Here is a 24984-nt window from a genome sequence, read left to right on the forward strand (position 1 = left end):
CTGTGTGTAAGGGAGCTCTGCCAGACATAATGTATATAAGGGTTCACTCACTCCCAGCTGCTCCATAAAGTTCCGTACAGGTACAAGTGACCCGTCTAAGGTGGCCATAAATTAGGGGCGCCAAACTCATATTTTATCTTGCCCCCCCCAACTGAAAAACGTTCTGACGCCCCTGAACACATAGGTCCATGTACTAATGAGAGACATGGGGGTCAAATGCAAAAGGTATAGAAAATCCCTGTACATATCACTTCTCGATATGTACTAAAGGGAGTTGTTCTGTCTTCTGACTGCCAGCGCTACAAACTGCCATATCCAACTATGGTAGCACTAAGTAACCCAGGTGTTACTAAGGGTAGAGGTCACTTCTTGTCAGATGTCTTCTCCAGCGACAGCTTCATCACTTGTATTGTAGTTCCCGTTATTTGCCTTTCCTCACTGTAGAAGCAGGAAGTGAGCTCACTCTAACTAATGACTTGGAGAAATAGCACGGTGATAAAGTACCAACCAATCAGCTCCTGTCATTTTTCAAACCCAGCCTGTAACATGGCACTTTATCACCATGCTTTTTATCACTCTCCAAATGAGCCCCTTAGTGCATTATCAATAAAGTTTGACAAAAACAAAAATAAGTTTCACTGGTACTTGAGGTGAGTCACTCTACACAGTCTCTGCTCTGCTGTCTAACACTGCAGAGAGGCTGACTGTTAACTCTCCTTAAATCTATTATTAGTAACAATTTGTAACAATCGTGGTAGCCAGCTCCTGATTTACTTCATTACTTCGTAGCAGGCAAAGCAGGAGTGGTTTTATCTCCATGATAAGTGAATCTTTAGTACGTGTACAGGAACTGATTTCTGGGTACTTTATCTCTCTCCAAGCTTTGATAAAGCTTCCTCCCCAATCTGGGAATTACTACATACTGTCAGTGGTGCCGAGAGGCAGGGGGAGCAGGTACAAATTACCCGGGCCCGGACTGCTGGAGGGGCCCCGGGTCCGCTAACCCCTCCCCCCAGATACATGTACTGCGGCGCCATCTTTCTAGTGATATCTTCGGGAAGATGGTGCTGCACATAGAAAGCAAAGACTCTGGCACTGTGCAATGCCAGAGTCTTTGCTCTCTAGTGGCCGGCGTCATCTTTCCAAATATCACTGGGAAAATGAAACTGGCCGGGGAGGAGGGACCCACTTTCAGATGAAGTAAGGTAGTAAGCAGGTGCCATCCCTCTGCCCCCCTCTGTTAAAACAGCGCTCCCTATGTTAAAACGGTGCCCCCTTGCGAGCGGCCCCACAATTTTTTTATTATTCACATATTTTCTAGCTAAAGGGCATAATCACGCCCACTTAATAAGCCATGCCCACAAATCTTTATCAGGGCCCGGTATGGCTCTCAACGGCCCTGCATACTGTATGTCATTACACAAACAGATGTCAGTGATTAATGCACCCAATGTATCAACCACTAAGAATAAAATGAATCAAATAGGATTTTGAGGGAAAAAAAATCTGATTCCTAGCAGATAAACTACAGCAATATATACAATAATGAAACAATCCATAGATGAGATACAATTAGAAATGTAAGAAATATAGAATTAACTGTGGAACTACGTTATTGTAGTCCAAATAAGAAACATAAAAAAAAGAACTCTCCAGGGGTTAAAGTTGGCCGCAAAAGGGCGAAACTGCGTTATGTCAGTTTTGGAATTGAGGCGGAACCCATTCCACATCCACCCAGCCACAGCAATTATGTATATACCGTTGCATGCCTGTTCCCTCACACAGCTGCACCATACCTAGCCATTACTGTGCACTCCCGTCACCTGGCCCTATAAAGTAGGCTGTGGCTGGCACTCCACATACTCAGAAAAAGGAGGACGACAGTCACCATGAGCAGTATCTCTGGCAGGGCACTGTTTTGCTCCATGGCTGTCTCAACCCCAGCTCCCCACCTTGGCTAATTACATCTATTTCCCACCCGGCACTCCATAGAGCTAACATTGCTGGAGAGTGGCTACCAGAGGTGCCATCGCCATGCGGCTGCTGCGGGAGCTCTGGCCCGACTGGAAGATGGAGGAGGTCACCACCCAGTTTTGGGCTGTACATGTGGGATATGGTGTGTGTATGTGGGGGACAGGGATAGTAGGGTGTGTGTTGGGTGTAGAGGAGTATGGAGTGTATGTGAGGGGACTAGGGTGTGTGAAGGGGTGGAAGGATAGGGAGTGTATGTGGGGGACAGGAGGGGGTGTAGGGTGGGTGTGGTAAGGGTAGAGGGTTACGGAGTGTATGTGGGGGACAGAGGAGTAGGTGTCTGGCATTATGAGTATAAATGGCACTACTGTGGGCATTTATGTGTAAGGGGCACTATGCTACTGCTGTGGGCATTATGTGGAATTAACACTATGCTACTACAGTGGCTTCTCCTAGTCAGCAGTCAGGACTGCTGACTAGGAGAAGCCACTCTTCTTGCTGAGGATTGTCCACGAAAAAGAAATTCTGGCTCATACCGAACTCAGCATTATTGTATTACTGTTTGCCTTACTGAGTTGGCAAATCCAACACATACCCAGCTGTGGAATCAGCGTACTCTTTATTACATCTGTTATTGCAAAGCCTGTTTTATTGATGTGGGATTAATACGATCATTAATTGATCATCTATTCCTTTATGTTCTTCCAACTTGTATTTGATATTAAACCCCTGATGAAGTCCAGTTGGACGAAACGCGTTGGGTTTCTGGTTCGAATATAAGAACATTGGATATGTACTAATTAAGAAAACCACATTGGACCTATTAATTATCTGCAATATACGGTGTCCATATCTGATGTCTGAATTTTTTATTATGTCAGCCATTTGTTATTCACTGTGATTGTTGAATACTTTTTTATAAATATATTAAAAAATTCTTTTTAAAGTGAATTGTGGTCAAATCCTGGAAGATATCTTTGGGTTTAGCTCCCTTAGACACCACCCCTTTCTTTGCATTTGTACTTTTGTACTCCGTCTAACAGGGAGTACGTCTTGAGGTTGAGCTCTTCATTTAGCACTATTGTTAGGTCTACCCCATTCTCTCTCTCTCTCTCTCTATATATATATGTATATATACACACACATTTACATTACATGCAGCGACAATGTAAATGCAGGTGTGCAGACTTATGAAGTAGTTTCTAAGTCACCTGGGAGCACGCAATATGTTCAGTAACCAGAAGATAACGATAGATGCACACAGTCCTACTATAAATTATCATAAACGTACAATGCACTGATTCTCTTTGTTACCTGCACTCCATTTTTGTTATTTATTTACTGTTATGCTAAGTTTTGTCTCCCTGTACTGTCCTTTGTACGGCGCTGCGAAACACTTGTGGCGCCCTATAAATAAAATGTAATAATAATAATAATAATAATAATAATAATCCTTATGTGTTGGAGATCAAACAGCGAGCAAGTGTGTCTAATGGATCCTGGTCAGCACAATAGAGCCAGCAGTTGTAATTACCAGAGCAGCTCTTCTGAGTTGAATATACTGTATCTGATGCCTTTTTCATATGTGAAGACAGAGAGTATGTGTCACCTGTCTATTAGGTCACATTTATCATAAATAGCCACATCTATCATAAATACCCATATCTATCATAAATATATTTATATTAGGGGTGTGCAACAGGCCATTTTTCAGGTTTCGTGGTTTGGTTTTGGATCTGGATCTCCTTCGAGTATTGGATCTGGACTGGTTTTGCCAAAATCACCCTTGTGGGTTTTGTTTTTGTTTTTGGATCTGTATTTTTTTTTAATCATCAAAACAGCTAAAATAACAGATTTTGGGGGTGTTTTTGTTACTACAGTTTTATTAATCTCAATAACACTCATTTCCAGCCTATTCTGAACACCTCACAATATTGTTTTTAGGCCAAAAGGTTGCACCGAGGTAGCTGGATGTCTAAGCACATCTAGTAGTGGCACTGCGGTGGCAGACAGTATGGCAGTTTTACAAACTATGCCCAAAAAAATGCTCCAAAGAGCACATAATGCAAAGATAAAAGGTACAAGATGGAATTGTCCTTGGGCCCTCCCACCCACCTTTATGTTGTATAAACAGGACGTGCACACTATAACAAACCAATCATTTCAGCGACAGGGTCTGCCACATGACTGTGGCTGAAATGACTGGTTTGTTTGGGCCCCCACAAAAAAAGAAGCAATCAATCTCTCCTTGCACAAACTGGCTCTACAGAGCTAAGATGTTGTCATCATTCTGCGATTCCTCACCCCCATCAGTGTGTACATCCTCGTCTTCACAGACTATGAATTCGTCCTGCTGAAATCCACCATCACAGGTCTCTCTGTACTTTTTGGAGGTAATTGCTGGTACAGGTCCTCCTCGTGGAATTTGTAATTCGTTTTGATGGACATCATCTTTTCCACATTTTGGGGAAGTAACCTCCTACGCCGATCGCTGACAAGGTACCCGGCTGCGCTAAAAACTCTTTCTGAGTACCCACTGGACGGTGGGCAACTTAAGTAAAACAAAGCCAGTTTGTGCAAGGACCTCCAAATTGCCATTTTTCCTGCCAGTATTGAAACGGACTGTCTAACATTCCTGTTTGGATGCTATCACTGAAATAATCAGCAACCATTCTTTGAATGGTGACAGCATACATATGCTTCATATGGTACAGCAACAATGTCGCACAAATGAGTCAGAAATATATTTTTTGCAATGGATCTCACACAGAGGATATATCATATATAGCAGTTGTGTACGGCAGCCGCAGTACTAGTAGTCACTGAGTAACGCACCAATTAGAAATATATTTATTTCTCTGTATCACACACAGAGGATATTAGCAGTATTGTACGGTATTACTAGTAGTCACTGAGTGACGCACCAATTATATATATTTATTTCTCTGTATCACACACAGAGGATATACATACTAGTAGTGTACGCAGCCGCAGTACTAGTAGTCATTGAGTGAAGCACAAATAAAAATTTAATATATTTATTTCTCTGTATCACACACAGAATATTAGCAGTAGTGTGATGCACAACTGTACACAGTCGCACAACCAATTATAGACACCTGGTCCTGACTCCTGACCAATACCCAGCCACAGTATGCTATATCCAGTGCACTAGTATGCATAGCCCTTCACACAAAGCCACAGATCAACTGAACTTTCCTGCAAAACAACAACCCCTGTGCTCCACAATAATTCTCTCCTGCCCCCTTCCTCCTGCAAAACAACAACCCCTCTGCTCCAAAATAATTCTCTCCTGCCCCCTTCCTCCTGCAAAACAACATCCCCTGTGCTCCACAATAATTCTCTCCTGCCCCCCTTCCCTTAACAGTACACACAGAGAAGGAACACTCTTTGGGAGTCATTCCGAGTTGATTGCACATAGCAACTTTTTGCTGCTCGTGCGATCAAGTAAACTCCACCTATGGGGGAGTGTATTTTAGTATAGCAGGGCTGCGATAGCTTGTGCAGCCCTGCTATGCTAAAAAAGTTTCCTGCAAAACAAGACCAGGGTCAGACTTACTTACCCTGTGCAACGGATCCAGCGACGAAGGTCCCGGGATTGACGTCAGACATCCGCCCTCCAAACGCCTGGACATTCCTGCGTTCGGATCTCCATGCCCGGAAAACGGTGAGTAGATGCCCCGGAACGCCTCCCCACTGTCAATCTTCTTGCGATCATGCTAGCGATCACTTTCTTCTTTATTCTGGCCGCTGCGTCGCCGGGCAACGACGTGCATGTGCATTGCGGCTGCTGTGCCTGCGCAGTTCCGACCCGTTCGCACCGCAGCGATGAACCGCTGCGTGCGAATGGGTCGGAATGACCCCCTTTGTCCTGCCCCACTTCCCTTTTTGTAACAGCACAGAGTTTTTTGATACAGCACAGAGCACACACAGAACCAAAAGGAACACTCTCCTGCCCCACTTCCCTTTTTGTAACAGCACAGAGTATTTTTTTAAGAGTACAGAGCACACACCTTACTGTGTGTGTACACTCCAAGTCCGGAGTGAAAATGGCGGTGACACGCGGTTCCTTATATAGAAACCAAAACCCGCAAGATCGGACAGCCTCATTTTCGGATGCGAGTCAGGCACGAAAAACCGTGCCTGACTTGGATCCAGGTTCGGATCTCAAAGATCGAGGGGGAAAGGGGGGAGGGGGGTTTGGGGGGTTCGGTTCTCAGAGAAATACTACAATTATTTTTTTAAGTTCCATAATTAATATAGAATGTATTTCAAACATATATGTAACCCAATATAAGGCACATTTCAAAAAGACACACTTATCTTGCATCGCCATCTACACATCCTTGCAATTTGCCACTTGCAAATTAATGTCCCACATGTATTTCTGTAAGTGCAAGGGGCCGCAAGTGTCAGAATTGTGCAGTTGGAAATACCACAGCAAGTTGACGGCATGCTAAATGCCACATGTTTTATAAGATGCACAAATTGCAATAATGCACTTAGGAAATATTGTAACATCACCCCTTATGTGTGCACCCCCGGATGCTGAGATATTCTACTTTGTTTTGCGCTACCATCAACATTTACATGTTTACCTTCTGTGGATTTTCTGTAAATAGGACAAACTACTGTCTGCATTTGAACTAACTTTTTCTTTCCTGTGTGAAAGAGTTGTTTTATAAAATGGCTCACATAGCAAAATTAAATGTGTCTTTAAATAAAATGTGTTATTGTGCCTAGGGCCTAATTCAAACTGTGAACTGGACTGTGGGTGCTCCATCCAGCACTTCCAGGGGGCGTGCAAATGGTGTTAGGAGCCACCTCTTCCCGTCCAGTGTTGGGAAGGTCAGGCATCGCATCCGACACAATTGGACTCTCCTTGGGGATTTGTGATTTAGAAGAACGCACAGTTCTTTGCTGTGCTTTTGCCATCTTAACTCTTTTCAATTTTCTAGCGGGAGGATGAGTGCTTCCATCTAGAGATGTGCACCGGAAATTTTTCGGGTTTTGTGTTTTGGTTTTGGGTTTGGTTCAGCGGCCGTGTTTTGGGTTCGAACGCGTTTTGGCAAAACCTGACCGAATTTTTTTTGTCGGATTCGGGTGTGTTTTGGATTCGGGTGTTTTTTTAAAAAAACCCTAAAAAACTGCTTAAATCATAGAATTTGGGGGTCATTTTGATCCCAAAGTATTATTAACCTCAATAACCATAATTTCCACTCATTTTCAGTCTATTCTGAACACCTCACAATATTATTTTTAGTCCTAAAATTTGCACCGAGGTCGCTGGATGACTAAGCTCAGCGACCCAAGAGGCCGACACAAACACCTGGCCCATCTAGGAGTGGCACTGCAGTGTCACGCAGGATGGCCCTTCCAAAAAACACTCCCCAAACAGCACATGACGCAAAGAAAAAAAGAGGCGCAATGAGGTAGCTGTGTGACTAAGCTCAGCGACCCAAGTGGCCGACATAAACACCTTGCCCATCTAGGAGTGGCACTGCAGTGTCAGGCAGGATGGCCCTTCCAAAAAACACTCCCCAAACAGCACATGACGCAAAGAAAAAAAGAGGCGCAATGAGGTAGCTGTGTGAGTAAGCTCAGCGACCCTAGTGGCCGACACAAACACCTGGCCCATTTAGGAGTGGCACTGCAGTGTCACGCAGGATGGCCCTTCAAAAAAACACTCCCCAAACAGCACATGACGCAAAGAAAAAAAGAGGCGCAATGAGGTAGGTGTGTGAGTAAGCTAAGCGACCCTAGTGGCCGACACAAACACCTGGCCCATCTAGGAGTGGCACTGCAGTGTCACGCAGGATGGCCCTTCAAAAAAACACTCCCCAAACAGCACATGACGCAAAGAAAAAAAGAGGCGCAATGAGGTAGCTGTGTGACTAAGCTCAGCGACCCAAGTGGCCGACACAAACACCTGGCCCATCTAGGAGTGGCACTGCAGTGTCAGGCAGGATGGCCCTTCCAAAAAATACTCCCCAAACAGCACATGACGCAAAGAAGAAAAAAAAGAGGCGCAATGAGGTAGCTGTGTGACTAAGCTCAGCGACCCTAGTGGCCGACACAAACACCTGGCCCATCTAGGAGTGGCACAGCAGTGTCAGGCAGGATGGCCCTTCCAAAAAACACTCCCCAAACAGCACATGATGCAAAGAAAAAAAGAGGCGCAATGAGGTAGCTGTGTGAGTAAGCTCAGCGACCCTAGTGGCCGACACAAACACCTGGCCCATCTAGGAGTGGCACTGCAGTGTCACGCAGGATGGCCCTTCAAAAAAACACTCCCCAAACAGCACATGACGCAAAGAAAAAAAGAGGCGCAATGAGGTAGCTGTGTGAGTAAGCTAAGCGACCCTAGTGGCCGACACAAACACCTGGCCCATCTAGGAGTGGCACTGCAGTGTCACGCAGGAAGGCCCTTCAAAAAAACACTCCCCAAACAGCACATGACGCAAAGAAAAAAAGAGGCGCAATGAGGTAGCTGTGTGACTAAGCTCAGCGACCCAAGTGGCCGACACAAACACCTGGCCCATCTAGGAGTGGCACTGCAGTGTCAGGCAGGATGGCCCTTCCAAAAAATACTCCCCAAACAGCACATGACGCAAAGAAGAAAAAAAAGAGGCGCAATGAGGTAGCTGTGTGACTAAGCTCAGCGACCCTAGTGGCCGACACAAACACCTGGCCCATCTAGGAGTGGCACTGCAGTGTCAGGCAGGATGGCCCTTCCAAAAAATACTCCCCAAACAGCACATGACGCAAAGAAAAAAAGAGGCGCAATGAGGTAGCTGTGTGAGTAAGCTCAGCGACCCTAGTGGCCGACACAAACACCTGGCCCATCTAGGAGTGGCACTGCAGTGTCAGGCAGGATGGCCCTTCCAAAAAATACTCCCCAAACAGCACATGACGCAAAGAAATAAAGAGGCGCAATGAGGTAGCTGTGTGAGTAAGCTCAGCGACACAAGTGGCCGACACAAACACCTGGCCCATCTAGGAGTGGCACTGCAGTGTCAGGCAGGATGGCCCTTCCAAAAAATACTCCCCAAACAGCACATGACGCAAAGAAAAAAAGAGGCGCAATGAGGTAGCTGTGTGACTAAGCTCAGCGACCCTAGTGGCCGACACAAACACCTGGCCCATCTAGGAGTGGCACTGCAGTGTCAGGCAGGATGGCCCTTCCAAAAAACACTCCCCAAACAGCACATGACGCAAAGAAAAAAAGAGGCGCAATGAGGTAGCTGTGTGAGTAAGCTCAGCGACCCTAGTGGCCGACACAAACACCTGGCCCATTTAGGAGTGGCACTGCAGTGTCACGCAGGATGGCCCTTCAAAAAAACACTCCCCAAACAGCACATGACGCAAAGAAAAAAAGAGGCGCAATGAGGTAGCTGTGTGAGTAAGCTAAGCGACCCTAGTGGCCGACACAAACACCTGGCCCATTTAGGAGTGGCACTGCAGTGTCACGCAGGATGGCCCTTCAAAAAAACACTCCCCAAACAGCACATGACGCAAAGAAAAAAAGAGGCGCAATGAGGTAGCTGTGTGACTAAGCTCAGCGACCCAAGTGGCCGACACAAACACCTGGCCCATCTAGGAGTGGCACTGCAGTGTCAGGCAGGATGGCCCTTCCAAAAAATACTCCCCAAACAGCACATGACGCAAAGAAGAAAAAAAAGAGGCGCAATGAGGTAGCTGTGTGACTAAGCTCAGCGACCCTAGTGGCCGACACAAACACCTGGCCCATCTAGGAGTGGCACAGCAGTGTCAGGCAGGATGGCCCTTCCAAAAAACACTCCCCAAACAGCACATGATGCAAAGAAAAAAGAGGCGCAATGAGGTAGCTGTGTTTGTAAGCCCAGTGACCCTAGTGGCCGACACAAACACCTGGCCCATCTAGGAGTGGCACTGCAGTGTCACGCAGGATGGCCCTTCAAAAAAACACTCCCCAAACAGCACATGACACAAAGAAAAAAAGAGGCGCAATGAGGTAGCTGTGTGAGTAAGCTAAGCGACCCTAGTGGCCGACACAAACACCTGGCCCATCTAGAAGTGGCACTGCAGTGTCACGCAGGATGGCCCTTCAAAAAAACACTCCCCAAACAGCACATGACGCAAAGAAAAAAAGAGGCGCAATGAGGTAGCTGTGTGAGTAAGCTCAGCGACCCTAGTGGCCGACACAAACACCTGGCCCATCTAGGAGTGGCACTGCAGTGTCAGGCAGGATGGCCCTTCCAAAAAATACTCCCCAAACAGCACATGACGCAAAGAAAAAAAGAGGCGCAATGAGGTAGCTGTGTGAGTAAGCTCAGCGACACAAGTGGCCGACACAAACACCTGGCCCATCTAGGAGTGGCACTGCAGTGTCAGGCAGGATGGCCCTTCCAAAAAATACTCCCCAAACAGCACATGACGCAAAGAAAAAAAGAGGCGCAATGAGGTAGCTGTGTGAGTAAGCTCAGCGACCCAAGTGGCCGACACAAACACCTGGCCCATCTAGGAGTGGCACTGCAGTGTCAGGCAGGCTGGCCCTTCCAATAAACACTCCCTAAACAGCACATGACGCAAAGAAAAATGAAAGAAAAAAGAGGTGCAAGATGGAATTGTCCTTGGGCCCTCCCACCCACCCTTATGTTGTATAAACAGGACATGCACACTTTAACCAACCCATCATTTCAGTGACAGGGTCTGCCACACGACTGTGACTGAAATGACGGGTTGGTTTGGACCCCCACCAAAAAAGAAGCAATTAATCTCTCCTTGCACAAACTGGCTCTACAGAGGCAAGATGTCCACCTCATCATCATCCTCCGATTCATCACCGTGTACATCCCCCTCCTCACAGATTATCAATTCGTCCCCACTGGAATCCACCATCACAGCTCCCTGTGTACTTTGTGGAGGCAATTGCTGCTGGTGAATGTCTCCATGGAGGAATTGATTATAATTCATTTTAATGAACATCATCTTCTCCACATTTTCTGGAAGTAACCTCGTACGCCGATTGCTGACAAGGTGAGCGGCGGCACTAAACACTCTTTCGGAGTACACACTTGTGGGAGGGCAACTTAGGTAGAATAAAGCCAGTTTGTGCAAGGGCCTCCAAATTGCCTCTTTTTCCTGCCAGTATACGTACGGACTGTCTGACGTGCCTACTTGGATGCGGTCACTCATATAATCCTCCACCATTCTTTCAATGGTGAGAGAATCATATGCAGTGACAGTAGACGACATGTCCGTAATCGTTGTCAGGTCCTTCAGTCCGGACCAGATGTCAGCATCAGCAGTCGCTCCAGACTGCCCTGCATCACCGCCAGCGGGTGGGCTCGGAATTCTGAGCCTTTTCCTCGCACCCCCAGTTGCGGGAGAATGTGAAGGAGGAGATGTTGACAGGTCGCGTTCCGCTTGACTTGACAATTTTGTCACCAGCAGTTCTTTGAACCCCTGCAGACTTGTGTCTGCCGGAAAGACAGATCCAAGGTAGGTTTTAAATCTAGGATCGAGCACGGTGGCCAAAATGTAGTGCTCTGATTTCAACAGATTGACCACCCGTGAATCCTTGTTAAGCGAATTAAGGGCTCCATCCACAAGTCCCACATGCCTAGCGGAATCGCTCTGTGTTAGCTCCTCCTTCAATGTCTCCAGCTTCTTCTGCAAAAGCCTGATGAGGGGAATGACCTGACTCAGGCTGGCAGTGTCTGAACTGACTTCACGTGTGGCAAGTTCAAAAGGTTGCAGAACCTTGCACAACGTTGAAATCATTTTCCACTGCGCTTGAGACAGGTGCATTCCACCTCCTATATCGTGCTCAGTTGTATAGGCTTGAATGGCCTTTTGCTGCTCCTCCAACCTCTGAAGCATATAGAGGGTTGAATTCCACCTCGTTACCACTTCTTGCTTCAGATGATGGCAGGGCAGGTTCAGGCGTTTTTGGTGTTGCTCCAGTCTTCTGTACGTGGTGCCTGTACGCCGAAAGTGTCCCGCAATTCTTCTGGCCACTGACAGCATCTCTTGCACGCCCCTCTCGTTTTTTAAATAATTCTGCACCACCAAATTCAAGGTATGTGCAAAACATGGGACGTGCTGGAATTTGCCCAGATTTAATGCACACACAATATTGCTGGCGTTGTCCGATGCCACAAATCCACAGGAGAGTCCAATTGGGGTAAGCCATTCTGCGATGATCTTCCTCAGTTGCCGTAAGAGGTTTTTAGCTGTGTGCGTATTCTGGAAAGCGGTGATACAAAGCGTAGCCTGCCTAGGAAAGAGTTGGCATTTGCGAGATGCTGCTACTGGTGCCGCCGCTGCTGTTCTTGCGGCGGGAGTCCATACATCTACCCAGTGGGCTGTCACAGTCATGTAGTCCTGAGTCTGCCCTGCTCCACTTGTCCACATGTCCGTGGTTAAGTGGACATTGGGTACAACTGCATTTTTTAGGACACTGGTGAGTCTTTTTCTGAGGTCTATGTACATTTTCGGTATCGCCTGCCTAGAGAAATGGAACCTAGATGGTATTTGGTACCGGGGACACAGTACCTCCAACAAGTCTCTAGTTGCCTCTGCAGTAATGATGGATACCGGAACCACGTTTCTCACCGCCCAGGATGCCAAGGCCTCAGTTATCCGCTTTGCAGCAGGATGACTGCTGTGATATTTCATCTTCCTCGCAAAGGACTGTTGGGCAGTCAATTGCTTGGTGGAAGTAGTAAAAGTGGTCTTACGACTTCCCCTCTGGGATGACCATCGACTCCCAGCAGCAACAACAGCAGCGCCAGCAGCAGTAGGCGTTACACGCAAGGATGCATCGGAGGAATCCCAGGCAGGAGAGGACTCGTCTGAATTGCCAGTGACATGGCCTGCAGGACTATTGGCATTCCTGGGGAAGGAGGAAATTGACACTGAGGGAGTTGGTGGGGTGGTTTGCATGAGCTTGGTTACAAGAGGAAGGGATTTACTGGTCAGTGGACTGCTTCCGCTGTCGCCCAAAGTTTTTGAACTTGTCACTGACTTATGATGAATGCGCTGCAGGTGACGTATAAGGGAGGATGTTCTGAGGTGGTTAACGTCCTTACCCCTACTTATTACAGCTTGACAAAGGCAACACACGGCTTGACACCTGTTGTCCGCATTTCTGTTGAAATACTTCCACACTGAAGAGCTGATTTTTTTGGTATTTTCACCAGGCATGTCAATGGCCATATTCCTCCCACGGACAACAGGTGTCTCCCCGGGTGCCTGACTTAAACAAACCACCTCACCATCAGAATCCTCCTGGTCAATTTCCTCCCCAGCGCCAGCAACACCCATATCCTCCTCATCCTGGTGTACTTCAACACTGACATCTTCAATCTGACTATCAGGAACTGGACTGCGGGTGCTCCTTCCAGCACTTGCAGGGGGCGTGCAAATGGTGGAAGGCGCATGCTCTTCACGTCCAGTGTTGGGAAGGTCAGGCATCGCAACCGACACAATTGGACTCTCCTTGTGGATTTGTGATTTCGAAGAACGCACAGTTCTTTGCTGTGCTTTTGCCAGCTTAAGTCTTTTAATTTTTCTAGCGAGAGGCTGAGTGCTTCCATCCTCATGTGAAGCTGAACCACTAGCCATGAACATAGGCCAGGGCCTCAGCCGTTCCTTGCCACTCCGTGTGGTAAATGGCATATTGGCAAGTTTACACTTCTCCTCCGACTATTTTATTTTAGATTTTTGAGTCCTTTTTTTACTGATATTTTGTGTTTTGGATTTTACATGCTCTGTACTATGACATTGGGCATCGGCCTTGGCAGACGACGTTGATGGCATTTCATCGTCTCGGCCATGACTAGTGGCAGCAGCTTCAGCACGAGGTGGAAGTGGATCTTGATCTTTCCCTATTTTTGGAACCTCAACATTTTTGTTCTCCATATTTTAATAGGCACAACTAAAAGGCACCTCAGGTAAACAATGGAGATGGATGATTACTAGTATACTTATGGATGACGAGTGACTGCCGACACAGAGGTAGCTACAGCCATGGACTACCGTACTGCGTCTGCTAGTATAGACTGGATGATAATGATATAAAAAATATATATATATCACTACTGCAGGACAGGTATATATTGTATAATGACGGACCTGCTGGACACTGTCAGCACTGCAGACTCCTAAACTACTAGTATGAAGAAGATGGAAGAAAAAAAAACCACCACAGGTAGGTATACAATTATGGACGAGCGACTGCCGACACAGAGGTAGCTACAGCCGTGGACTACCGTACTGCGTCTGCTAGTATAGACTGGATGATAATGATATAAAAAATATATATATATCACTACTGCAGGACAGGTATATATTGTATAATGACGGACCTGCTGGACACTGTCAGCACTGCAGACTCCTAAACTACTAGTATGAAGAAGATAGAAAAAAAAAAAACCACCACAGGTAGGTATACAATTATGGACGAGCGACTGCCGACACAGAGGTAGCTACAGCCGTGGACTACCGTACTGCGTCTGCTAGTATAGACTGGATGATAATGATATAAAATATATATATATATCACTACTGCAGGACAGGTATATATTGTATAATGACGGACCTGCTGGACACTGTCAGCACTGCAGACTCCTAAACTACTAGTATGAAGAAGATGGAAAAAAAAAAACCACCACAGGTAGGTATACAATTATGGACGAGCGACTGCCGACACAGAGGTAGCTACAGCCGTGGACTATCGTACTGCGTCTGCTAGTATAGACTGGATGATAATGATATAAAAAATATATATATATCACTACTGCAGGACAGGTATATATTGTATAATGACGGACCTGCTGGACACTGTCAGCACTGCAGACTCCTAAACTACTAGTATGAAGAAGATGGAAAAAAAAACCCCACCACAGGTAGGTATACAATTATGGACGAGCGACTGCCGACACAGAGGTAGCTACAGCCGTGGACTACCGTACTGCGTCTGCTAGTATAGACTGGATGATAATGATATAAAAAATATATATATATCACTACTGCAGGACAGGTATATATTGTATAATGACGGACCTGCTGGACACTGTCAGCACTGCAGACTCCTAAACTACTAGTATGAAGAAGATAGAAAAAAAAAACCACCACAGGTAGGTATACAATTATGGACGAGCGACTGCCGACACAGAGGTAGCTACAGCCGTGGACTACCGTACTGCGTCTGCTGGTATAGACTGGATGATAATGATATAAAAAATATATATATATCACTACTGCAGGACAGGTATATATTGTATAATGACGGACCTGCTGGACACTGTCAGCACTGCAGACTCCTAAACTACTAGTATGAAGAAGATGGAAAAAAAAAAACCCACCACAGGTAGGTATACAATTATGGACGAGAGACTGCCGACACAGAGGTAGCTACAGCCGTGGACTACCGTACTGCGTCTGCTAGTATAGACTGGATGATAATGATATAAAAAATATATATATATATCACTACTGCAGGACAGGTATATATTGTATAATGACGGACCTGCTGGACACTGTCAGCACTGCAGACTCCTAAACTACTAGTATGAAGAAGATAGAAAAAAAAAAAACCACCACAGGTAGGTATACAATTATGGACGAGCGACTGCCGACACAGAGGTAGCTACAGCCGTGGACTACCGTACTGCGTCTGCTAGTATAGACTGGATGATAATGATATAAAAAATATATATATATATCACTACTGCAGGACAGGTATATATTGTATAATGACGGACCTGCTGGACACTGTCAGCACTGCAGACTCCTAAACTACTAGTATGAAGAAGATAGAAAAAAAAAACCCACCACAGGTAGGTATACAATTATGGACGAGCGACTGCCGACACAGAGGTAGCTACAGCCGTGGACTACCATACTGCGTCTGCTAGTATAGACTGGATGATAATGATATAAAAAATATATATATATCACTACTGCAGGACAGGTATATATTGTATAATGACGGACCTGCTGGACACTGTCAGCACTGCAGACTCCTAAACTACTAGTATGAAGAAGATAGAAATATAATGAATGACGGACCTGCTGGACACTGTCAGCAGAATGCGTTTATAGAATAAAAAAAAAAAACACCACACGAGTGTTTAACTTTTTCAGGCAGACAATATACTGGTGGTCACTGCTGGTCAGTCACACTGGCACTCTGGCAGCAAAAGTGTGCACTGTTAAATATGTACTCCTGCTATAACTGCTCCCCAGTCTCCCCCACAATTAAGCTGTGTGAGCAGTGAGCACTACTCAGCACAGTCAGATATACATAGATGATATTATATCATGCAGCACACTGAGGCTGAGCACAGATATGGTATGTGACTGTGTATCGTTTTTTTTTCAGGCAGAGAACGGATTATATTAAATAATAAATAAAACTGGTGGTCACCACTAGTATAACTATCAGCAAAACTCTGCACTCTCTGAGTACTCCTAATGCTCCAGTAAATCAAGTGTCTCACTCTCTATCTAAACGGAGAGGACGCCTGCACGTCCTCTCCCTATCAATCTCAATGCACGTGTGAAAATGGCGGCGACGCGCGGCTCCTTATATAGAATCCGAGTCTCGCGATAGAATACGAGCCTCGCGAGAATCCGACAGCGGGATGATGACGTTCGGGCGCGCTCGGGTTAGCCGAGCAAGGCGGGAAGATCCGAGTCTGCCTCGGACCCGTGTAAAAAGCGTGAAGTTCGGGGGGGTTCGGATTCCGAGGAACCGAACCCGCTCATCTCTACTTCCATCCTCATGTGAAGCTGAACCACTAGCCATGAACACAATCCAGGGCTTCAGCCATTCCTTGCCACTCCGTGTCGTAAATGGCATATTGGCAACTTTAGTTTTTGGGATTTTACATGCTCTCTACTATGACATTGGGCATCGGCCTTGACAGATGACGTTGATGGCATAGAATCATCTCTGCCATGACTAGTGGCAGCAGCTTCAGCACTAGGTTGAAGTGGATCTTGATCTTTCCCTATTTCACCCTCCACATTTTTGTTCTCCATTGTTTAATGTGTGGAATTATATGCCAGTAATATTATTATATCAATAGCAATGGCCTACTGTACTGTACAACTATATATTGTTGGTCACCAAAATGCTGCACTGTACTACTATATATACTGCTCACAAAAATGCAGCACAGATATGGAATGGATACTTGCAGTGACACAGCTGCAAGATACAGCAATGGCCTACTGTACTGTACAACTATATACTGTTGGTCACCAATATGCTGCACTGTACTACTATATATATTGCTCACAAAAATGCAGCACAGATATGGAATGGATACTTGCAGTGACACAGAGCTGCAAGATACAGCAATGGACTACTGTACTGTACAACTATATACTGTTGGTCACCAAAATGTGGCACTGTACTACTGTATATACTGCTAACACAAATGCAGCACAGATATTTGGTCATCAAAATGCAGCACACTGAGCACAGATATTTGCAGCACACTGAGCACAGATATGGAGCTTTTCAGGCAGAGAACATAGATATTTGCAGCACACTGAGCAAATATATTTGCAGCACACTGAGTACAGATATTTGCAGCACACTGAGCACAGATATGGAGCTTCTCAGGGAGAGAACGTAGCCACGTCCTCTCCATTTAATCTCCAATGCACAAGTGAAAATGGCGGCAACGCGTGGCTCTTTATATAGAATACGAATCTCGCGAGAATCCGACAGCGGGATGATGACGTTTGGCTGCGTTCGGGTTAACCGAGCAAGGCAGGAAGATCCGAGGCTGCCTCGGACACGTGTAAAATAGGTGAATTTCGGGGGGGTTCGGATCTCGGAGAACCGAACCCGCTCATCTCTAATAATAATGAGCACAGATATTGAGTACTGTTCAGGATAATAGAGTTGACACTGGGCAGCGAGAACAGCACTGGACTACTGTACTGTACTAATATATACTGGTCAGTGGTCACCACAATGCAGCAATGATAATAATGAACACAGATACACTGTGCACTGTTCAGGATAATAGAACTGAAACTGGGCAGCGAGAACAGCACTGGACTACTGTACTGTACTACCATATGCTGGTCAGTGGTCACCACAATGCAGCAATGATAATAATGAGCACAGATACACTGTGCACTGTTCAGGATAATAGAACTGAGAGACACTGGGCAGCAAGAACAGCACTGGACTACTGTACTGTACTACCATATACTGGTCAGTGGTCACCACAATGCAGCAATGATAATAATGAGCACAGATACACTGTGCACTGTTCAGGATAATAGAACTGAGTGACACTGGGCAGCGAGAACAGCACTGGACTACTGTACTCTAATACCATATACTGGTCAGTGGTCACCACAATGCAGCAATGATAATAATGAGCACAGATACACTGTGCACTGTTCAGGATAATAGAACTGACACTGGGCAGCGAGAACAGCACTGGACTACTGTATTGTACTACCATATACTGGTCAGTGGTCACCACAATGCAGCAATGATAATAATGAGCGCAAATACACTGTGCATTGTTCAGGATAATAGAACTGTGTGACACTGGCAAGAGAGAACAGCACTGTACTACTGTACTGTACTACCATATACTGGTCAGTGGTCACCACAATGCAGCAATGATGATAATGAGCACAGATACACTGTGCACTGTTCAGGATAATAGAACTGAGTGACACTGGGCAGAGAGAACAGCACTGGACTACTGTACTACCATATACTGGTCAGTGGTCACCACAATGCAGCAATGATAATAATGAGCACAGTTACACTGTGCACTGTTCAGGATAATAGAACTGAGTGACACTGGGCAGAGAGAACAGCACTGGACTACTGTACTGTACTACCATATACTGGTCAGTGGTCACCACAATGCAGCAATGATGATAATGAGCACAGTTACACTGTGCACTGTTCAGGATAATAGAACTGAGTGACACTGGGCAGCGAGAACAGCACTGGACTACTGTACTGTACTACCATATACTGGTCAGTGGTCACCACAATGCAGCAATGATAATAATGAGCACAGATACACTGTGCACTGTTCAGGATAATAGAACTGAGTGACACTGGGCAGCGAGAACAGCACTGGACTACTGTACTCTAATACCATATACTGGTGTCAGTGGTCACCACAATGCAGCAATGATAATAATGAGCACAGATACACTGTGCACTGTTCAGGATAATAGAACTGACACTGGGCAGCGAGAACAGCACTGGACTACTGTATTGTACTACCATATACTGGTCAGTGGTCACCACAATGCAGCAATGATAATAATGAGCGCAAATACACTGTGCATTGTTCAGGATAATAGAACTGTGTGACACTGGCAAGAGAGAACAGCACTGTACTACTGTACTGTACTACCATATACTGGTCAGTGGTCACCACAATGCAGCAATGATGATAATGAGCACAGATACACTGTGCACTGTTCAGGATAATAGAACTGAGTGACACTGGGCAGAGAGAACAGCACTGGACTACTGTACTACCATATACTGGTCAGTGGTCACCACAATGCAGCAATGATAATAATGAGCACAGATACACTGTGCACTGTTCAGGATAATAGAACTGAGTGACACTGGGCAGAGAGAACAGCACTGGACTACTGTACTGTACTACCATATACTGGTCAGTGGTCACCACAATGCAGCAATGATGATAATGAGCACAGATACACTGTGCACTGTTCAGGATAATAGAACTGAGTGACACTGGGCAGCGAGAACAGCACTGGACTACTGTACTGTAATACCATATACTGGTCAGTGGTCACCACAATGCAGCAATGATAATAATGAGCACAGATACACTGTGCACTGTTCAGGATAATAGAACTGAGTGACACTGGGCAGTGAGAACAGCACTGGACAACTGTACTGTAATGACTCCACAATGCAGCACTGATACTGAGCACAGATATTGAGATGAGATTTGCTGATATTGGGCTATTCGGGCAGAGAACGTAGCCACGTCCTCTCTCTATCTTGACAATGCACGAGTGAAAATGGCGGCGACGCGTGGCTCTTTATATGGAATCCGAATCTGGCGAGAATCTGACAGCGGGATGATGACGTTTTTCCCCGTTCGGGTTTTGCGTGTAAGGCGGGAAGAACCAAGGCTGACTCGGACCCGTGCAAACCATGTGAAGTTCGGGGGGGCTCGGATCTCGACGAACTGAACCCGCTCATCTCTAGTGTATATATGTGCGTGTGGGCCAGTGGCAGAACTAGCGCCAGTGCAATGCCCCGGGGCCCAACACCATGAAGGGACCCATTACCAGCGGCATTACAATGAGTCAGATTGACTTATTACATGCCGCCCATCACTGTGTCACTGGCCGCAAGAAAAGAGTATGCCGCAGACGAAGGAGAGGAGTTGTGGGCCCACTCATTCAGTCTCTCCCTCCCTTTCCATCTTTCTCTCCCTTTCCTTCTGTCTCCCTCCCCTTGTCTCTCTCCACCCTCCCCCTCTGTCATTCTCTCTCGCCCTCTCTCTATTTCTCCATCTCCCTTCCTCTCCCTGCCACTGACTCTCCCTGCCACTGTCTCTCTCTCTGACACTGTCTTTCTCTTGTTCTCTCTCTCCCTCTTTCTCTCACTGACATTCTCTTTCTCTCTCTTGCTCCCCCTCTCTCTCTCTCTCTCTGACATTCTATCTCTCTCACTCCCCTCCCTCTCTCTTGTGCTCTGCCCTTTCTCTCTCTGTCTGGCACTCTCTCTCCCTGATGCCTTCTCTTTCTCCCTGACACCCTCTCTCTCACTCCTCTCTGTCTTTCTCTCACCCCTTTTTCTGACATGGGTAATAGGCGCACGCTATCCCTTTGCAAAGTGTGGGAGGGTGCACATTTATTGTTTGCAGGAGGGAGCCAAACACCCTAGTACCGGCCCTGATCATATACTTACCTTACACATACTTACTTAACCAGAGACATTGAGAATAAAGGCTTCAGCATTTTTTCAGTCTGTAACAAAGTTTTATGTCTTTAAAATGTATTTATGTATTTATCCATTGATGGTTGACCTTACATTTACCACTTTACTGCTTAATGATTTCATATGTTTTTATTTTAGCAATATTGATATGTGGCTTTCTAACTTTTGTACTGATCTACTTAAATAAATAATATAATATAACATAATATACATCAATAGAAAATAATTTTAGGGATCTCTTGTCAGATAATTTCTTCAGATATGTATGGAAATGTCTACAACAGGCTTTTAGAGATAAAGTATAATATTGTGTGATATGCATATACAGAAGTTGCCTTAGCATCACTATCTCATCCAAGTTATGGAAGGTTGTCAGTCTCAGAGAGGTTTTGTGAAAGTACCAATACTGTTTATGTGTGTCAGTGAGAGATATTTAAATGTAATTACTAACTTGTCTAGTGCCAAATAAATACTTGTAAAGCAGATTGTACTTTTTAAAGACATCTATTTTACTTGCCCTAATGACATTTCAGGTTTGGCACAACATGCAGCATTAATAAAATTCAAACCTTAAGGCAGAGTTTATCAAATCTTTTGGCTAATGGATATACCTTCAATCAAATGTCCCCTGTTGTGTTTTAATTTATTTTATGAATGCCCTTAAAGTGTGTAAATTTATGTTGCGTGTGTAATAACCCCAATATTTAAGGATTTACAGCTGCAGCACAGCATTATGATTTTCTGCGCATGCACAAGCAGAGAGGGGCCCCATGATAGGTCAGCTGGAAGGATGGGGACAACTGATAGAAGAGGAGTGACAGTTGGTGAGCGGCAGTTGGTGAGTGGCAGTTGGTCTGAGGAAAGAGTGAGGAGAAGAACTGCTTTGGTGGCCATTTTGAGAGGTGTGAGTGAAGACACTTTAAGATGACAGAGACTGTCAGTGAAGCCACTGGGGTGTCAGTGTGAAGCATAACTGAGATAATAGAAATAAACAAGGTTTAGAGATCAGTAAATTCCAGCCTTCATCACTGCTGTGCCTGCATTTGATGGAAGAGTATGACCCTGAGAAACATATCATTTAGGTGAGAACATTTCAGCTGTTAAATTCACTGTCAGTTTATTACACACCATGGGGCTAATTCAAACCTGATCGCTGCTGTGCATTTTTGCACAGCGGGAGATCAGGTTTGAACTGTGCATGCGCCAGCACCGCAGCGAACCAGCACATGCCAGAGATGCGATTGGCATCTCAGCCTAGCGATCGCCTCTGCCTGATTGACAGGCAGAGGCATTTGCTGGGCGGGAGGGGGCGGGCCAGCGGCGTTTGGCCGCCATTTTGGGGGCACGGTCTGGGCAACGCAGGCGTGCCCGGACCATGCAGGGGGTGGGACACGGTGGCTGCGTGATGTCACATGCAGCCGCTGAGACCCTGAGAGCGGCGGGTAGCTCCCTGCCAGCGCGCAGGAGCTGCGCTGGTAGGGATCTACTCTTCAGGTACAAAACAATGCTTTTGTACCTGTGCGGAGGGACAGAGCCAGACACGTGGGCCAGACTAGCCCTGTGCTGGGCGTCCCCCCGCATGTCTGTGAAAGTGATCGTAGATGTGCTAAATTTAGCACATCTATGATCAAGTCTGAATTACCCCCCATATTCTAAACTCCTGCGTGATATGCTGCCAGACTTGTATTAAGCTCCATTGCTGTGACTGTCTAGTAAGACTCAAAAGTTATAGGAAAACAAATTATCTACTAAAAGAAACCGTTTTGTAAAGATGGACTGTATCTCTGTGCTAGCCAACGTGCACAGGCATCATCATGCACCAACTGGCAACAACATCTTTATAAAGAATGAAGCTATAACCTGTTACCTTGCAAGGTCCGTGTTTACTGTTATTACATATTGGACACTAATGTTACCTAATGATATTCCTGTCAGAGTTAATGTGTGCTGTGAGCTGCCCTCACCGTTAATAAGTGATACTATATGCTATTAGTCCTATAGTGTATTGGAGACTGATAGATATTGCATTTATTTTAATATTTCTGGACGCATCTGTTAAATGTCTTTTAGTAGTGTTTATCTCTGTTGAACTAAAGTCAGTTGAAGAGTGTTTATGCATATTGGCCCTCATTCCGTGTTGTTCGCTCGCTAGCTGCTTTTAGCAGCTTTGCACATGCTAAGCCGCCGCCTAATGGGAGTGAATCTTAGCTTATCAAAATTGCGAACGAAAGATTCGCAATATTGCGAAAAGACTTCTCTGTGCAGTTTCTGGGTAGCTCGAGACTTACTCTTCCAGTGCGATCAGTTCAGTGCTTGTCGTTCCTGGTTTGACGTCACAAACACACCCAGCGTTCGCCCAGATACTCCTCCGTTTCTCCAGCCACTCCCGCGTTTTTCCCAGAAACGGTAGCGTTTTTTCACACACTCCCATAAAACAGCCAGTTTCCGCCCAGAAACACCCACTTCCTGTCAATCACATTACGATCACCAGCACGAAGAAAAAACCTTGTAATGCCATGAGCAAAATACCTAACTGCATAGCAAATTTACTTGGCGCAGTCGCAGTGCGAACATTGCGCATGCGCAGTTAGCGGAAAATCGCTGCGATGCGAAGAAAATTACCGAGCGAACAATTTGGAATGACCACCATTATTGTAAGGTGTATTACATAGGTTTACAGTATCTTTATCTATATATCTATATAAAAGGCTAATGCTGCCCCTCACCTCTGAGGTGCCATCGGTGGTCAGTGGAGGGTGCCTGACAGAGCTCTAATTGGGACACACACTCACCCCTATGTACCCTGCACCCCCATCATATACTGCCCCTATATACACACTGCACCCTCATACCCCTCCATATTAATGCCCCTATATACAAGGCACCCCCTATTCTCCATATTCTGCACTCCCACCATATACTGCTCCTATATACACAATGCACCCTCATAACCCTCCATATAGTGCCCACTATATACATGGCACCCCCTCCTCCATATACTGCTCCCACCATAAACCACATACTCTGCACCACATCCTCCATATACTATGCTGCAACCCCAGGATACTTGCAATCCCAGGACATGGCAAGAAGTAGCAGCAGTAACCAGGAAATAGATGCAGGAACCACCAGACAGTCCCGCAGCACTCAGAGCAGAGGCACCATGGACACATTTGGCCACATACTGGCATGGGGGAGAAGAGAAGATGAATCAGTCTGGCAGGAAGGGCTGAGACCCTGTATGCGGTGAGCAGTGCAGTGATTGGGAAGAGAAGGGGTCGGTGCTCAGGCTGCAGATGATGCAGCTAAGGAGGAGGCAATTAACAGGCTCAGCTCCTTTATGTATACTGCACATCAACGGAAAAGCAGGGTCCTGTGCTCAACCCCTACACCTTCACACCTCATACAGGCAATGCCCAGACCGTCCAGTCCAGCCTGATGTCCTCTACCCCAGACTGGCTGCGAGCTGTGTAGGGACTGGTGAGCATACACATGCCAGTACTAGTGTATAGTGCAGCATTATCATAGCTTGCCCATTACAGATATACAGGATCTCTCTATATTTATAAAAGGCTATCGCTGCTCCTCACCTCTGTTGTGCACCAGCTGCAAACACCTACACACACACACCTACACACACACACACACACACACACACACACACACACACACACACACACACACACACCTGTCCAGTAGTAGGAGCTTCATAAATGCAGCAGCTCCTGTTTGCAAGTAGTGACCCTTCCGTATAATCTGGCCCTGGTGTCCATCATTTTGACAGGCCTTTAACTAGTCCTTGAATAATAGACATCCTGGTTGCAGAGTAAATTATTTTACTTACCACCCAAATGATATCTCCTTATGTCTGTTCTGGGTACTGTCCTTACCTCTCTGCTAAGGTGTGGTACAGTAAGAGATTATCTCAAGGTGAGAAGCTGACCAAGGACCAGTTACTTTGAATTAGTAGTTAATGCACCCACTATGCCATCACCACACCAGGCTATCATAAGTAT

At 45.9% G+C, this 24984-nt stretch overlaps 1 long non-coding RNA gene across 1 annotated transcript in view; it reads left to right on the top strand.

The window, feature by feature from the left end:
* Nucleotides 1-21803: 21803 nt before the first annotated feature.
* The window catches only part of LOC134976086 (uncharacterized), an 89586-nt gene continuing 86405 nt past the window's right edge, over nucleotides 21804-24984 (top strand). Inside the window, exon 1 of the long non-coding RNA XR_010190281.1 lies at nucleotides 21804-22050. This is a non-coding gene — a long non-coding RNA (uncharacterized LOC134976086). The remainder of the gene's footprint in view (nucleotides 22051-24984) is intronic.

The sequence above is a fragment of the Pseudophryne corroboree genome, chromosome 1 (assembly GCF_028390025.1).
Source record: "Pseudophryne corroboree isolate aPseCor3 chromosome 1, aPseCor3.hap2, whole genome shotgun sequence".
Classification (NCBI taxonomy): domain Eukaryota; kingdom Metazoa; phylum Chordata; class Amphibia; order Anura; family Myobatrachidae; genus Pseudophryne; species Pseudophryne corroboree.